This window comes from Lepidochelys kempii, chromosome 2 (assembly GCF_965140285.1).
Source record: "Lepidochelys kempii isolate rLepKem1 chromosome 2, rLepKem1.hap1, whole genome shotgun sequence".
NCBI lineage: Eukaryota > Metazoa > Chordata > Testudines > Cheloniidae > Lepidochelys > Lepidochelys kempii.
This window is the reverse complement of record NC_136381.1, coordinates 124806019-124823208: the sequence shown is the minus strand read 5'-3', so window position 1 is coordinate 124823208 and position 17190 is coordinate 124806019. Positions and strand designations below refer to the sequence as shown.

Below are 17190 nucleotides of genomic sequence, written 5' to 3'. Positions count from 1 at the left end.
GTATGGTGTGGCACTACTGTTTGACAGTACTCATTTCAGCAATCAGTGACTATATTGATTTCCCAAGAACCACTATTATGCATTTGGCAGAAGCTATAAATCAGATTATTTAGGAACAATCATTGTGCCTCTGTGTCTATGCATTTCTTGGCCAGCATGCAGTCAGCATGTTACACTAATAAAAATGATATCAACAGGATCTTGTAAGAGGGACAAGGCAAATTGCCACGTTTATTGGAAATACAACAAAATATTCCTATATGCAATTTCTATATAGATCCAGTCACACACACACACATTCACACACAGGTTCTACATAAAGGTTGTTATAGTTACCAGCCTAGATGTTGCTCATACCAAGTCACTGACCAGGTGGCCTGGACATAAGAGTGGAGCCAAGTTATTGTCAGATGCACATCCGATGCTCCTGGAGGGTGGTCGTAGAACTGGACTCAAAGAACACAGTCCCTGGACCCAATTTTTATAGGTCTCTGGTTCAATACAAGTCTATGGGAGTTGCTTCATCATGCTGAATTTACAATTGAGATGACCATCAATCAGCTCAATCAGCCAGTGGTACATCCATGACAGCTCTATGATGGCTAGGTGTTATCTTCTTGTTCTTCCTTGATGTGTTTTGGGTGGATTCGGGTTCGCCCTCCGAGGGTCATTCAGTTATCTCTACTTTGCATATTCTTCGGCCCATCGATATCAAGGTTGAAATTCTTAGGATTAGGCTGGCACCATTTACTAACCAATTATTTCCCTGCTTCAGGCTCTCAATTCCATTCACTCATCATTCATTCTTTTACTTAACAACACAATCTATGACTCTTGATTCATTTAACAAGTTTTATCCCACTATCTATTGGATACCAGGATTTACACAGGCATGACAACGAGGCCCCCGCGGGGGAAAAGCATTAGGGTGTTTTTTAAAGAACAGCATTGTTTCCTCAAAGTTCTTATCACTTTCCAGCACAGACTCTTTGTCCTGTACCAGCCTGAAATAATTAGCACTTTGGCCTTGCATTTTTTACAGAGTGAAATTCAACAGCATGGAACTGATGTTCACACCTTTTTACAATACCTATATACTCTTTTGTCTATCTTTATTTCTACTACTAAATAATTATAATTCTATCATACTTATATAACTTTGAGGGCGACCCAACAAGCAATGGTCTGGGGGCCATGTAGATTAGGTGGGAAGGGAAGTGGCAGGGTTAGAAAGGTCCTACTTGAGGATGGGGCAGTTGCAGAAAACATATAGTTGTCTATCTTAAGTTAGTAACAGCTGTCTTTTGTTCCTTGCATGTTTACATGGTTTCAGTGCTTCCCCACCCACTTCCCTCCATCCTGATTTTATCATCCCCTTAAAAAAGGGAGCCATGTGGAATGGTTGGGGTTGGGGTGGAGTAGAGTTCGGTCTGGGAAGGTTAAGGGAACACATTTTATGAGGAAAAGTTAGTCACAGAAGTCCTTTCTCCCTTGGAAGATTACAAAAATTGTCACCATCCCTGTCCCTGGCTTTTCCCCACTCCCAGCCATGTTGCACAAGCAAGAAGAAATAGGAGTGGGAGAAGGATCTGAACTGGAAGTTGGATAAACACAGTGTGGTAGTCTTTTGCAGTGAAGAGGTGAGGGGCTTGTGGTACTCCTCTGAAATTTCAGGGAATCAAATAAAGTTGTGGTGTCTGTGTCTCTTTCCTGGTCCATTTCATTGTTGGTAGGCAGGCAGAGTAGCAGGATTTTCTGATGATGGCAGAGAATGGGCAGTTCTCATGGTTTGCAGCTCCCTTTGCATGGAGACTCCATATGCTAGCTAAGAATATAGCAAATTTACAGTCAAATTATCTCCTAGTCCAGTGAGCACATTTCAGCAAATATCTGATATAGCAGAAACTCCCACTGGGTCTTAAAATTCAACACCAGTACAAATCTGTTTGGTTTACCTAAAGGTTTCAGAGTAACAGCCGTGTTAGTCTGTATTTGCAAAAAGAAAAGGAGTACTTGTGGCACCTTAGAGACTAACCAATTTATTTGAGCATAAGCTTTCGTGAGCTACAGCTCACTTCATCGGATGCATACTGTGGAAAGTGTAGAAGATCTTTTTATACACACAAAGCATGAAAAAATACCTCCCCCCACCCCGCTCTCCTGCTGGTAATAGCTTATCTAAAGTGACCACTCTCCTTACAATGTCTATGATAATCAAGTTGGGCCATTTCCAGCACAAATTCAGGTTTCTCCCCACCCACCCACCCCCCCACACACACAAACCCACTCTCCTGTTGGTAATAGCTTGTCTGAAGTGACCACCCTCCTTACAATGTGTATGATAATTAAGGTGGGCCATTTCCAGCACAAATCCAGGGTTTAACAAGAACATCGGGGGGTGGGGGGGGGAACAAGGGGAAATAGGTTACCTTGCATAATGACTTAGCCACTCCCAGTCTCTATTCAACCCTAAGTTAATTGTATCCAATTTGCAAATGAATTCCAATTCAACAGTCTCTCGTTGGAGTCTGGTTTTGAAGTTTTTTTGTTGTAATATCGCAACTTTCATGTCTGTAATCGCGTGACCAGAGAGATTGAGGTGTTCTCCGACTGGTTTATGAATGTTATAATTCTTGACGTCTGATTTGTGTCCATTTATTCTTTTACGTAGAAACTGTCCAGTTTGACCAATGTACCTGGCAGAGGGGCATTGCTGGCACATGATGGCATATATCACATACGTGGATGTGCAGGTAAACGAGCCTCTGATAGTGCGGCTGATGTTATTAGGCCCTGTGATGGTGTCCCCTGAATAGATATGTGGGCACAGTTGGCAACAGGCTTTGTTGCAAGGATAGGTTCCTGGGTTAGTGGTTCTGTTGTGTGGTATGTGGTTGCTGGTGAGTATTTGCTTCAGATTGGGGGGCTGTCTGTAGGCAAGGACTGGCCTGTCTCCCAAGATTTGTGATCATCATGAATAGGTCGGAATATGAACAAGAGGCTGCTCCGCAGCTCTCCAACACCACTTTCTACAAGCCATTACCCTCTGATCCCACTGAGAGTTACCAAAAGAAACGAAAGCATTTGCTCCAGAAACTCCCTGAAAAAGCACAAGATCAAATCCGCACAGACACACCCCTGGAATCCCGACCTGGGATATTCTATCTACTACCCAAGATCCATAAACCTGGAAATCCTGGGCGCCCCATCATCTCAGGCATTGGCACCCTGACAGCAGGATTGTCTGGCTATGTAGACTCCCTCCTCAGGCCCTATGCTACCAGCACTCCCAGCTACCTTCGAGACACCACTGACTTCCTGAGGAAAGTACAATCCATCGGTGATCTTCCTGATAACACCATCCTGGCCACTATGGATGTAGAAGCCCTCTACACCAACATTCCACACAATGATGGACTACAAGTTGTCAAGAACACTATCCCCGATAATGTCACGGCTAACCTGGTGGCTGAACTTTGTGACTTTGTCCTTACCCATAACTATTTTACATTTGGGGACAATGTATACCTTCAGATCAGCGGCACTGCTATGGGTACCCTCATGGCCCTACAGTACACCAACATTTTTATGGCTGACTTAGAACAACGCTTCCTCAGCTCTCGTCCCCTAACGCCTCTACTCTACTTGCGCTATATTGATGACATCTTCATCATCTGGACCCATGGAAAAGAAGCCCTTGAGGAATTCCACCATGATTTCAACAATTTCCATCCCACCATCAAGCTCAGCCTGGTCCAGTCCACACAAGAGATCCACTTCCTGGACACTACAGTGCTAATAAACGATTGTCACATAAACACCACCCTATACCGGAAACCTACTGACCGCTATTCCTACCTACATGCCTCCAGCTTTCACCCTGACCGCACCACACCACACGATCCATTGTCTGCAGCCAAGCTCTGCGATACAACCGCATTTGCTCCAACCCCTCAGACAGAGACAAACACCTACAAGAGCTCTATCAAGTATTCTTACAACTACAATACCCACTTGCAGAAGTGAAGAAACAGATTGATAGAGCCAGAAGAGTTCCCAGAAGTCACCTACTACAGGACAGGCCTAACAAAGAAAATAACAGAACACTACTAGCCGTCACCTTCAGCCCCCAACTAAAACCCCTCCAACGCATTATTAAGGATCTACAACCTATCCTGAAGGATGACCCAACACTCTCACAAATCTTGGGAGACAGGCCAGTCCTTGCCTACAGAGAGCCCCCCAACCTGAAGCAAATACTCACCAGCAACCACATACCACAAAACAGAACCACTAACCCAGGAACCTATCCTTGCAACAAAGCCCGTTGCCAACTGTGCCCACATATCTATTCAGGGGACACCATCACAGGGCCTAATAACATCAGCCACACTATCAGAGGCTCGTTCACCTGCACATCCACCAATGTGATATATGCCATCATGTACCAGCAATGCCCCTCTGCCATGTACATTGGTCAAACTGGACAGTCTCTACGTAAAAGAATAAATGGACACAAATCAGATGTCAAGAATTATAACATTCATAAACCAGTCGGAGAACACTTCAATCTCTCTGGTAACGTGATTACAGACATGAAAGTTGCGATATTACAACAAAAAAACTTCAAAACCAGACTCCAGCGAGAGACTGTTGAATTGGAATTCATTTGCAAATTGGATACAATTAACTTAGGTTACCTTGCATAATGACTTAGCCACTCCAAGTCTCTATTCAAGCCTATTTCCCTTGTTTTTTCGTAACCCCCCACCCCCAGACGTTCTTGTGAAACCCTGGATTTGTGCTGGAAATGGCCCGCCTTGATTATCATACACATTGTAAGGAGAATGGTCACTTTAGATAAGCTATTACCAACAGGAGAGTGGGTTTGTGTGTGTGTGTTGGGGGAGGGGAGAAAACCTGAATTTGTGCTGGAAATGGCCCAACTTGATTATCATAGACATTGTAAGGAGAGTGATCACTTTAGATAAGCTATTACCAGCAGGAGAGTGGAGTGCGGGGAGGTATTTTTTCATGCTTTGTGTGTATAAAAAGATCTTCTACACTTTCCACAGTATGCATCCGATGAAGTGAGCTGTAGCTCATGAAAGCTTATGCTCAAATAAATTGGTTAGTCTCTAAGGTGCCACAAGTACTCCTTTTCTGGTTTACCTACATAACTGATCAAACCCCTCCAGTCAGCACTATATAGAGGGATAACCATTGGTGCAAACATCTCTCCGGCATAAATTGCCAGATCTCCTCCATAGGACTGGAAAGTCACTTCTTTCTGGTAACCTAAAAAACACTTTGTTCTCCGAATGTTGGCCAGCCTTTAAAAAAGAAATTACAAACTGGTAACATAACCCCTGGAAGGAACTCTTTCCATCCTTGGGACACTACGAAAATTTGAATGTTTTAAAACCTTAGTGTACTTTTTTGTACCATTATTAGACTCTGCACCTTCCTCGTGGTCTGCAAAAGTTGTCTGAGAGCCAAGGATAGTCTAACAGTTGCATTCTTGGAATGCTGAAAAGTATCAAAATTGTGGCCTACAGCACTGTTATGTTATGTGGGGGGAATTCTCAAATTCTTCCAAAGGAAAAAAAAAAGTACAAAGCTAGCTTTCTCTGAATTGGCAGGACCTTCAGTTCCCGAGAGGGAAACCATTCCACCAGGAGGGTACGAACAGCACTGCAGAGACATTAGTGGTGGAGAGAGAAGGACCCTGAAAGAGCGGCTTATAGAGATGGTTTGGAAAATCCAGGAGCATTTTGAATTCTTTAGGGCATTGGAGGATCAGGCTATTCAGCAGAGACATTGACTCACTGGTTCCCAGAGCAGGAGACCCACCATAGGGAATGGGAGAATTCCCTAATGGAAAGGCTGAGAGACCTAGGGATTGAAAAAGTTCAGGGGCTCCCTGCTGCTGTGGCCACCGCACCTGTCTCAGAACAGCCACCTCCTCCTCCAGCTGCCAGTTAGCACGCTGCTGAGCCAGAGCACCCTCTATCCAGAACACCCCTTAGTGATCAGGATGAGAACATATTGCCTGCAGGATTCCCTGTACCACACCCTGTACTATTACCCAAAACAATAGCCACCCACTTCTGCATTGACTTCCCTGAATCGAGTGTTCTGGCACTGGAGGGTTGGTGCAAGCTCATAACATCTGTTTCCTCATCTGGAAGTTCTGAAGCCACTGGTAGTCTTTCCTGGTTTCCCAAAGGATGTGACTCCACCGCAGCATACTGGTTCTCTTGCATCAGAAATGAGGATCTACCAGAGGGCATACTGTGGCAATACTGACAGTCACCATACCTGCACCATGTGCTCTGAATGTATTGACACTGACCCTCAAGATCAGTTGTCTTCAATGTGTCAGAAAGTTCTGTCCAAATTCCGTGCAGTATCTCATCAATTGTCTGCTCCACCGTATAATCATTTGTCCTTCAGTAAGGAGCACGAGCAGAACCATGTCATCATCATACTGTTGCTGCAGGTCTTCCACCAAGTTTGGCATGGAATTACAGCAAGGGGAGACATGATCAGGAACTGCCATAGGTGAAGTGTGCAGGTGGGGGACAGCACCAATAACACACACAGCAAATTGGTTCCTAGAATGTCTCCCTGTCAGCACAGAACCCTGGGATCCCTCTGCTACAATGGTAGTGCCAATGTCGCGTAACAACAGGAGCAATCTGGACGCTGACATATGCACGTACACAGCATTATAGCCGTGTCAGCACAGCATATGTGGACCCGCAGCACAGGAATGGGGAGCATGCACAAGCATGTACTCGGTTAAGTAAATAAGTATGTGTGCCAGTGTAGACAAAGCCATGGAATAGGTAGCCAAATTCTGCTCATTGATTCATCAGTCTGCATCCAGAACCACTCCTCTGACTCTCACATTCCTGTACTATGCTCTGGATGGACCGCGTAAAGTGGTGAGAAAGTAGCTCAGGCTTCATCATTTGCCTCTTGTCTGACACAAAACAAGGTAAGCCAAATTTCAGTGGTGGTTTTTGCTCTAAAATGAATGCTTACATAAAGCAAGACAAAAATTGTATCTGCTCTTCCATCACGTTGAAAAATTAAATTTCATCCCTGAATGTTTCTTCATATTTACATCTGTATTTGGGATAATTCTGCCTAGAAGACTCCAGTAGGTTAATGGGTCAGATCTTCCCCTATGGGGAAAAATGCATATAAGATCCAGTTTATATCCTATACTGTAATTCCATCTGATGTGCAGGTTATGCCCCTTTTTTTTGAAGAAGGCTGTGGGCAGGGGTTTCCAAACCACCAGATCTTGGGACAACCACAGATGGGGGGGTTAGTTGCACAACAGCCTCCTATACCATATTTCTCCTTTCCCGCATAGCACCACAACTCTCTTAAGAGGTGTGATACCATAGCCTCCTCGCAGGCCACTGACCAAAATCCCCACAGCTTCAGCCTGAGAGTTTAATTGACTGGTAGAGAAAACAGCTTAAAATACTATTTTTGGAGTAGCAGCCATGTTAGTCTGTATTCGCAAAAAGAAAAGGAGTACTTGTGGCACCTTAGAGACTAACAAATTTATTTGAGCATAAGCTTTTGTGAGCTACAGCTCACTTCATCGGATGCATCTCATGAAAGCTTATGCTCAAATAAATTTGTTAGTCTCTAAGGTGCCACAAGTACTCCTTTTCTTTTTGTAAAATACTACTGAGAGCATCAGCAGTATCGTGTATTGCAATCTCCCCAGGGGGATAAGCAGAGATTATGCTATAGGGCACAACTGTTTCCCTCCACCCCAGCTATGTACCCTTTGTGCTAAGCAGACTCACTTGCTTTGGGTATTTTCCTCTCACTCATTCAGATGGAGGGGACAATTAGAGCCAATGTGTATAATCGTTCTCTAATTGTGCTCGTTGTTTAATACCACAAGACTCTTAACTCAGTGCTTAGCTCTTCTCTCTCTCGTTCTCTTTCTCTCTTCTTTTTTCCCCTGAAGCAAATGGTGGTAGATCTTGCTAAAACTGTTCATAGTGATTGATATAGAGTGTTTCTGAGAGCTGGAAACATATCTAGTAATTACACTGTTCAGACATGAAGATTGTATTACCTCAAATTGCCTGGAATGATGTCAATTTATCAAACTTCCTGCAAGGAGTTCATCTCTGCTGTAAAGTGATCACTTTTCTCTCTGTTAGGTTGCTTTATCTAATACAAAGAGTCCAGAGGGGATTTATCCACTGTCTCTTTCTACCTCATCTTCCCTTGATTCTACTTGACCAATAAGGAAAAAAATGAGACAGTGTTTTGCTACTGCCTTATTATTTATTTTATCGTCTTTCAGAACAGTGGAGGGAGAGGATATATAATTTGATTTGAAAGCCCAAGACAGTTTAAGCAACAGGGCTTTGACAGAACAGCAGTAATCATGTCTGCTTACTGAGGTAAAACATGGTCTGTTTGTATTCCATGCAGAGAATTTCAGTTATTCTCGTTTAAGACCAAAAGATTAAAAAGTATAAAGCTTCATTTCCTATTGAGCGCCATCTTAGTGAGTCTTTAATACACCTATCAAAGTATACTTTCTGGATAATTTCTTTTTCTGTTTAGTGCTGCCAATTAAGAGAGATACTCTGATTATAACGCCTGACCCTACCTGCCTATTTACGTCACAAAATACTCGATAAAATGAGAATTAGCTTTTGAACCATCCACAACAGACTGATTTATAATATGTAAGGTATGAAGCAAAAACTTCAAAAGAAACAAGAAATTGTATCCAAAGAGATAAACGAGATGTGTAAATTGAGCATTCCTGGCCTTTCCATACTGTGTATGTCATGTTAATGCTTTGAGATCAAAGCATCTAAAAAAATTAAATCTTTTGTGGGAGATTTATTGTAGAGACATCTAGATCGCTGCTGTTTTCAATTCAAAGTGGTGACATTTGGCAACAGTGTGAAACCAGATTTAATTGTTTTCCATATTCTATTGTGAAGCACATAGGTTTCCACTAAAGACTGTTTGGTGTGCTCACTGTGTGGAACAAGGCAAGGACACGTTGTATGGGTTTTAACCTGGCTACAACTTTATTAGTCAAAATACATCCAAGGTTCCTGTTGGGGGACAGACCAGTGCAGTCACTTGAACTCCGTTGATCCTTTGCCATTTCTGGGGGGGTTCCCACCATAGGGGAAGCCAGTGCTCTCAGCAAGAGAGTCTCTGGGGTCCACAAAAGCCTGCAGGCTAGTAACTCCAACCATATTATCACCATACCAGGAAATATGTCCACGAGCAATCCAATATCCGTCTTAGCCTCCTGTCCTCACAGGACATCAGTGGGTTCAACGCATGCCCTATCTACTGTGCCAAGACTAAATTCACCTCCAGCCCGGGGCCTAGCTGCCCTTGCTAAATTACATACTCTCTTGTAAGCTGAGTTCACAATGTTGTGCCCACAAATCCATATCCCCAGCCATAGGCATGCTCTGAAACATTCTATGTGACAGGCGTATGGAAAGAAGTAGATGTGGTTAAAACCTGAAGTGCTTATGGCCCGCCACCTGCATCTGCCTCCCCTAAGACAGCCACATGTAGGATTTATAGGCCCTGGATCACCTGTGTCCCATAACCAGACCTCTGATGCCCCAAGACCCAACTGGGTAGCTCCGTTGCGGCCACTATACAGAATAAGTGGGTACCATAATCTCCTGGTAGACAAGAATGGCAGTCCCTTGTTAAACAGTCCCACAAACTGAAATTGGTTAGAAAGGAGCATCCCCCATACAGTAGAGGGGACCTGCACCAGGTGGTCAATGAGTCACACATGCTTGCAGGGGACACAGGTCCCCCACACCAGAGCAGTGCAGAGCAATAGCCTTGCCCACCCCAGGTTGATCTTTTTTTTTTTTAAATCCATGGACCTCAAGCCATAGAGATTCACTGTCCCACTACACATCCTGTAATTTGAAAGCCCACCTCGAAGAGTCTCCCCTGGCTGGAGTGAAAACTCCGTGACTAGACAGCCCAAATAAAAGTCAACAGAAAGACAGCCTCACCCCTAAAACGGTACATCCAAGGAAGACCCTCAACTAATTTCCTAAGGAGCTACAGGATACCTGGCTTGCTGAAATTGCTCCACATCCTGGCAGCCCTGGCCCCACCTGCCTTCATTCTGCAGATCATGAATTCCCAGTAGGAATCCAGCTGACCCCCAGACCTGCAGTAAAAGGCTACCCCGGAAAACTGGTTAGCTATACTAAGACAATGAAACTGCTGAATTTGGAATTCTGGTATAGTTGAGGCCCTCAGCCCCCCTGAAACTCTTCAAACTCCATTGTGTAAGCTAAAAAGGTGCCCGTTGCAAGTGTACCCTTGTCCACAGGTACTGCTGTTAGCAGCCACAATTCACGAGGGCTGCCAGCATCTTTTCTGGCACTCTCTTGGCCTCTGGTGTTAGTACTCCGAATCTGTTGACCTGCAATCAAGAGATCAGTATGGCCATTAGGCCCAGGCACATGCATGGCAGTGAAATTAATTTTGCATGCACATTTCTGCTTGGTAGTGTTAATTGTTAAATAATCCTAGGATAGAAGAGAGTGCTTTGGGAGCTTTAGTCATATTAAGGATGATGCCATGTGTGTGGAGTCATGCCTTCTCCGCACTGTCAAGGGCTGCTGTGGCTCATCGTGGGAACGGAAATTTCTCTTCAAGGCACTGGGTGAGACATGAGATAGAATAAGCCCTGGTGTCCTGGTAATTCATACCAGCAAGAGTGTAGTTAGGTGCATTCCATTCCTGTCAGATAGGACAGACAAGCCTCTGTCCAGAGCACAATGTGCACATCTTAGAAAGCATGTACCATTTGGTAACTCCATCCCAGGGGTGGCTGTTGTCATCTCAGCACCTGATGAGCTCCCTTTCATGAGAGCATAACTAGACTAAACTCCCTCCAAATGCTTCTGCTCAAGACAGCACTTTCAACTGGGCCTCTGAAAAGCCTTGTTGAGACTTGATTAACTTCACTTAGGAAACAAGTACTGCCTATTGGATTTCTATTCTACAAAGACTCTCAGGTGCTTGTATCCTTTGTGCCCCTAGGATTTAACAAAGAAACCTACCTCAGCAACTCACTTTGTAGTTTGGCAGGGTCTTCCACATTTGGGGGTATGATTCAGCAAGGCATAGCTGCTGGAGAAAACTCAAGCCAAATCTATGACTATTTGACAATATTACATCTAAGAATTTTCTGCAAGCAGCACCTCTATTGTTCCTGAGTTCTACCCTTCCAAAATTGTTGAAAATATTTCTGGAGCTGACATAATATGAAAGGTGGCTTACATTAAGTAAGAAAGACATTTCTCTAGGCGATAGCTGTGATAATGCCAGAAGAACCTTAGGAGCGTAGGTCTTTGGCAAGGAATAATATGCTGTAGGCTTTGTCAGACTTCCATGATTCTTTGTAGGTGAGTCAAAGTCCCAAAATGCCTTGTGTCTATAATTCTTTGTTTTGAAGCTGAACATTAGCTGAAGCTTAGCTTGTTATCAATGATGAATTTAATGTCCTCTTGAGATGCATTTACATAAGTGATTGAACATGTATCCTTGCATTTGATTGTTCCATAACCCCCCATTCTCCACATCTAGATCCCAAAAGTATGTGCCTGAAGGTGAGCAGAGGGTGAGTAAGCAAGCATGCCTAAGCAGTGTGGATAAGTACATGCATCAGGTTGGGGCACAGCCCGTTATCTGTGCCAGTGTGCAAAGTGGAAGGGAGCGAGAGGCATGTACTTGAGTTTCAATAATCCTCCACCCTCATTCCCATACCATACCATAATGCAATGGTATTCTTTTCTGTCTGACTTATCCAATCTGATGAAGTGAGCTGTAGCTCATGAAAGCTCATGCTCAAATAAATTGGTTAGTCTCTAAGGTGCCACAAGTACTCCTTTTCTTTTTGCGAATACAGACTAACACGGCTGTTACTCTGAAACCAATCTGTAAAGGTAGCTGTTCCCTCATTTTCACAGGTGGTAGCAAGAGGCATGTACTTGAGTTTCAATAATCCTCCACCCCCATTCCCATACCATACCATAATGCAATGATATTCTTTTCTGTCTGACTTACCCAATCTGTAAAGGTAGCTGTTCCCTCATTTTCACAGGTGGTAGCAAGTTGTGCCAACCACATCAGAACAGTTTTCTGGTGCTGATCAATGTATGGTCAAAGTACACCATCCTCCAAGCCTTCTCTCAGAGTGGCAGGAACATTCACCTGTACTGGGAAATTTCACAAAGCCTGGAGTAGGTGGGCATTCAATGGACTATGGCCCAGTGCCGACAACTGATGAAGCAACTGAGAGGCCTCTACAGGAGGACAAAAGACTTCAATAGTCACTCTAGGAAGGCTTGTTATATATGCCCCTTTTACAATGACCTGAACTGGGCACTATCAACGGCTCCCAGTACAAAGCCTGAAGTGGCTCAGAACCCCTTCCTCAACCCCACTGGCCTCATCAGATGAAAGGATGCTGGTGAGGGCCTGGCTGAGGCGTCAGCAGGGACTGAGGAGGGTGGCCTGGAAGACCTGAAAGATGAGGAGCATATCATTTCGCACCCCGCCAGAGGAGCCGGTTGAGGAAGCCCCCCCTGACGAACCAAGGAGGGGCCCCCAAGCTGTAGCAGGAACTAGTACCAAAGTAAGTTATATTGGACCCCCATCCTCCTGGCCAGTAACCCTTCTTGCTCTTGTGCTAGCTTCCTGATTTGAAGCCCAGCTCCTGCTCTGTACCCCCACACACACACACAAAAAAGAGTTACCAAAGTGATGCCTGTATTGATTTCCCATGAACCATTATTATGCATTTAGCAAAAGCTATAAAACAGATTATTCATGAATAAGGCTACGTTTTAGTCACCGGTATTTTTAGTAAAAGTCATGGACAGGGCATGGGCAGTTAACAAAAATTCATGGCCCATGACCTGTCCATGACTTTTACTAAAAATACCGGTGACTAAAACTTGGGCCGCACATGCTCTGGAGGGAGGGAGGTGACCCAGAGGCACCGCAGATACTTTGTGTGTGTGTGTGTGTGTGTGGCTGGGGACCCCTGCTGGTGCTGTGCGGGGTTGGGGTGGCTGGCAGGCTCCCTACCTGGCTCAAATGAGCATGTCTCTGCAGCTCCTAGGGGGAGGGGCGTCTGGGAGTTTCTGAGCTCTGTTCCCGCCACAAGCTCCGGCTCTGCTACTCCCATTGGTTGGGAACAATCCAGCTGCACAATCCAGGGGAAATGGGAGAAGGATCTGATCTGGCAGTTGGATAAACACAGTGTGGTGTCCCTTTGCAATGGAGAGGTGAGGAGCATGTTGTGCTTATCTGAAACTTCATGGAACAACATAAAGTTGAAGTATGTGTTTCTTTCTTTCTCTGTCCATTTCACTGTTGTTAAGCAGGTACAGTGGCAGGTTTTCCTGTGATTCCAAGGTGAGGAAGATTGGGGAAGGGGCTTATTTACATGGTTCACATCTCCCTTTGCATGGAAACTCTGTATGCTAGCTATTGAATATGGTCAATATATAGTCAAATTGCCTCCCAGTCTTGTAAGCATATTTCAGCAAATTTCTGGTGTAGCAGAAACGCCAGCTGCTTTTTCAGGTTCAACAACAGTGCAAATCTGCATGGTCCACCTTCAGATCTGACCAAATCCTTCCAGCCAGCAGTATTTAGAGGGATGATCATTAGCGCAAACATTTCCCTGGCATACAGTGCTGGATCTCCTCCAGAGGATTGGAAAACCACTTTTCTTTTCCATTCGGGTATCTTATAAACCATTATGTTCTCTGAATGTTGGCCAGTCTTTCCAGGGTTTCACACATGGATATTCATGAATCTGCCTCTGTCGTCCGCTAAGCCTTGCAGAACAAATGAATGGTAACTTTTTCAGTTCACGTATTCACTTGCCCCTTGTTGATGAGACATGAGCAAGAACTGCCATCGGCAGATGGCTGAATGAACGCAGGGGATAGCATCAATAACACACAGCAAGTCAGTTACTAGAGTGTCACCCTGTGATGCACAGAAACCTGGGATTCTGTCCCCAAATGGTAGCACTAATATCATAGGATAAAAGTGGCAGTGTGGACAGAGTATATGTGTGTGCGTTGTGTTATGACTGTGTTGAGCACAGCATATGTGGAAGCTTGGCTTGGGTATAGGGAACATGCAAGAACATGTATATGGTCAGGTAACTGGGTATGTGTGCCAGTGTAAACATAGCCTTATTCTGACCCATTGGCCATTAAGAAATATGTGCAGATGGCCTTTGTTTGATGTGGGGCAGATGGTTTCTCTGATTGATAATGATCTATAGGGAGATGCTTTTAGCTTATCAGGAACTAGGCTTTACAGATGTTTTGTGTCATAATGTCTTTGTTACAATAAGCAGTAAATTAGTTAGGTAAACCAGATAGCATGAAAAGAACTCAATGGGTCATTTACTTTGTCTCTTTTTCAGTAAACACACATGGTGTATAAGGGGGAGAGTTCCTGAGTGTTAGCTGGAAATTAATTGAGCTGCAAAGTCACTTCTCCAGGCTGGTTTGACAAGTATGACATTCTTTTCTAAACTACACTGTATTGATCTTTGACCAAGAATCTTTGATTAATAAATTCTAATTGAGCCTGTTTAGTTGACATCTTATAGTCTTATCATTAAAATTTGAACCCTCACCAGACTGATTCACTCATATTTTCAAAACACTATGAGATCCTTGGACAGAAGGCATTGATATTTGTTCAGAACTTAGACTGTAACCTCTTTTGGGCAGGGACAGTCTTTTTGTTCTCTGTTTGTACAGCACCTTGCACAATGGGGTCCTAGTTGTTACCCCCATAAAAATAAATAATAATAAATATATTTTGTGCCCCACTGCCTTCCCCAAACAGCCTGAAAAACATTTTATTGTTTGCTTCCCTTAGTTCTGAGCATATCCTTTCTGTTTACCTTTTAAAGGCCTAAAATAGACTGTTACAGACATCACAGCTGTGGGCCGTCTAAGATTGCCCAATGCTTGAAAGGACCACTGCTGCTGGTGTGTCCACTGCCACTCCTAGATTCTTTGGCATAAAAGATACCACCTACTGAGGGAAAGCATGTTATCAGTGTTGGCTGTCAGAGTGAGAAAACAGTGACACTGAACAACACAGCCCTCTCCCCCTCCCTGAGAAGAGTAAAAGACCAAAGCCTACTGCAAGTCTTGTATAGGTGTTATAGATAGCACATTGCAAATAATAGTACTTCTGACCATGTCATTACTGCTACCACAATCTCCCTACTCAACTATGTCCTGGAGAAAGGTGTGTATAATTTGGCTGGGTCTCAAAATGGAAGGGGAGGGGAGTTTTAGTTTAGTTACTGAGTCCTGTGGACGATGATTGGTTTCTCTAAGCAAGTAGAGCCAAATCCTGAAAGCCTCACTCAGGCAAAAATTCCCACTGAAATCAGTTAAGAGTGAGGCCTTGTCTGTTGTATTGTTGTAATTAAAACTGTTTTTTAAATGAATCTAGTTAAACCAGTGAAAATCTCTATGTGGACATATTTAGGCCCCAATCCTGCAAAAATGCATGCCCATGCTTAACTTTTAATATATGAGTAGTCTCACACTTAGGCCTCAATGAGTATGTCTGGACTGCACACAAAGCCTGAGGTTCTGACTCCAGTTTGAGCCCAAGTTCCACTTTCATCCATGCACAAATTAGTCTGACTTAGGTCAGCAAGCACTGACTTAGGTCAACCAAGTCCTAGGAGACTGCTAGGGGTCTAAGTCAGAGTCCAGGTCCTGCTGTGATTCAGGATAAGGCCAAGACCTGTCATTTAGCAGTGTGGACACATCTCAAGCTTCAGGCATGAATCAGAAGGTCTGCCCAGTGCAGTATGGATGTGTCTAGCTGTCAGACCTGGGTCCAGCAATTGTCAACCAAGGTTGACAATGCAGTGTGGATGTTGAAGTGCAGGCTTGGAAACACCAAGTCCAGAAACCTAGGTTCCACAGACCGGGGTTTATAATGCAGTGCAGACCTACCCAATGAGGCTATGTCTACACTACATCGTTTACAGTGGTGCAGCTACACTGATGCAGCTCCACCACTGTAGTGCTTCTGGTGAAGACTCTCTAAGCCGGCAGGAGAGAGCTCTCTCTTTGACTTAATAACTCCTTTCTCCATGAGAGGAGGTAGCTATGTCGGCGGAAGAAGCTCTCCTATTGACATAACATTGTCTACACCAGTGCTGAGGTTACTATAACTTATGTCGATCAGGGGGTGTGAATTACTTACATCTTTGAGCAACGTAAATTATACTAAAGGAATTTGTAGTGTAGACATAGCCTGAGACTACTCACAGTGAATAAGTTAATTGCAAATGCAAATCTTTGCAGGATCAGGATTTTAAATCAGTTTACAGCTGGCTTGATTTATATATAAGTCAGTTGTAAACTGGTTTCAGTGTGTCAGCCCAGGGCTTTACACTGATTTAAGTGAATCAATTTAAATATGGATTTTCCTTAAAGTGTTGCAAGTTTTGTGTGTACACGAGGCTTAGGTATAAACCTAAGACCATCAGATTTTGATCAAATCAACATTGTGGGGAACCTGCACAAAACTCTTTCTTCATATGCATACAAATACCTTTAAATAATTTACTAGAAAACCTAGTGTTGTCTCATGTGAATTCACACTTTTCTGATGTTTAACACATCAATCATTGATTACAAAAAAGGGAGCAGTAAGGTTCAAATCTGTCCTAGGTCAGGAAAGGCAAAATTGTTATGAATTTTTGTTCTGAATTTTGTTCTGAATTTTTGTTATGAAATATGTTCTGTTCAAATAGATTTCAAGAGATCCCAAAATGACACCTGCTTTGACTTTCTACTGCATCTGCACACCAGCCAGTGGTGTGCTGAGATTTTTGTGAACTGTCCATGGAAGCTTTTTGATTCCCTCCTTCCTCAATCAGCATATCTTTGAATGTGTTAAACCTGCTTCAATGGGATTGGTCACATAGTGGGATTGGTCACATAGTAGACAATTAGGAGCTTGGGGGAATTTAACACCCCACAAAATTTTAGGGATTACTTTAATAAATAAAGGAATCACTGAGTTTGGAACAGAGTCTCATTTGTCTTTCTTTAC

General features: G+C 43.7%; 1 long non-coding RNA gene across 2 annotated transcripts; it reads right to left on the bottom strand.

Annotated features, from left to right (window-relative positions):
• Positions 1–201: 201 nt before the first annotated feature.
• Positions 202–13908, bottom strand: LOC140907090 (uncharacterized). Of its 2 annotated transcripts, XR_012157368.2 has the most exons (3): positions 13156–13908; positions 12130–12281; positions 202–1825 (listed from the first exon to the last, which is right to left on the bottom strand). It is a non-coding gene; the product is annotated as an uncharacterized LOC140907090 (long non-coding RNA). The 2 variants fall into 2 exon arrangements; XR_012157367.1 differs by lacking the exon at positions 13156–13908 and having other exon boundaries at positions 12130–12488.
• Between the last annotated feature and the right edge of the window lie 3282 nt (positions 13909–17190).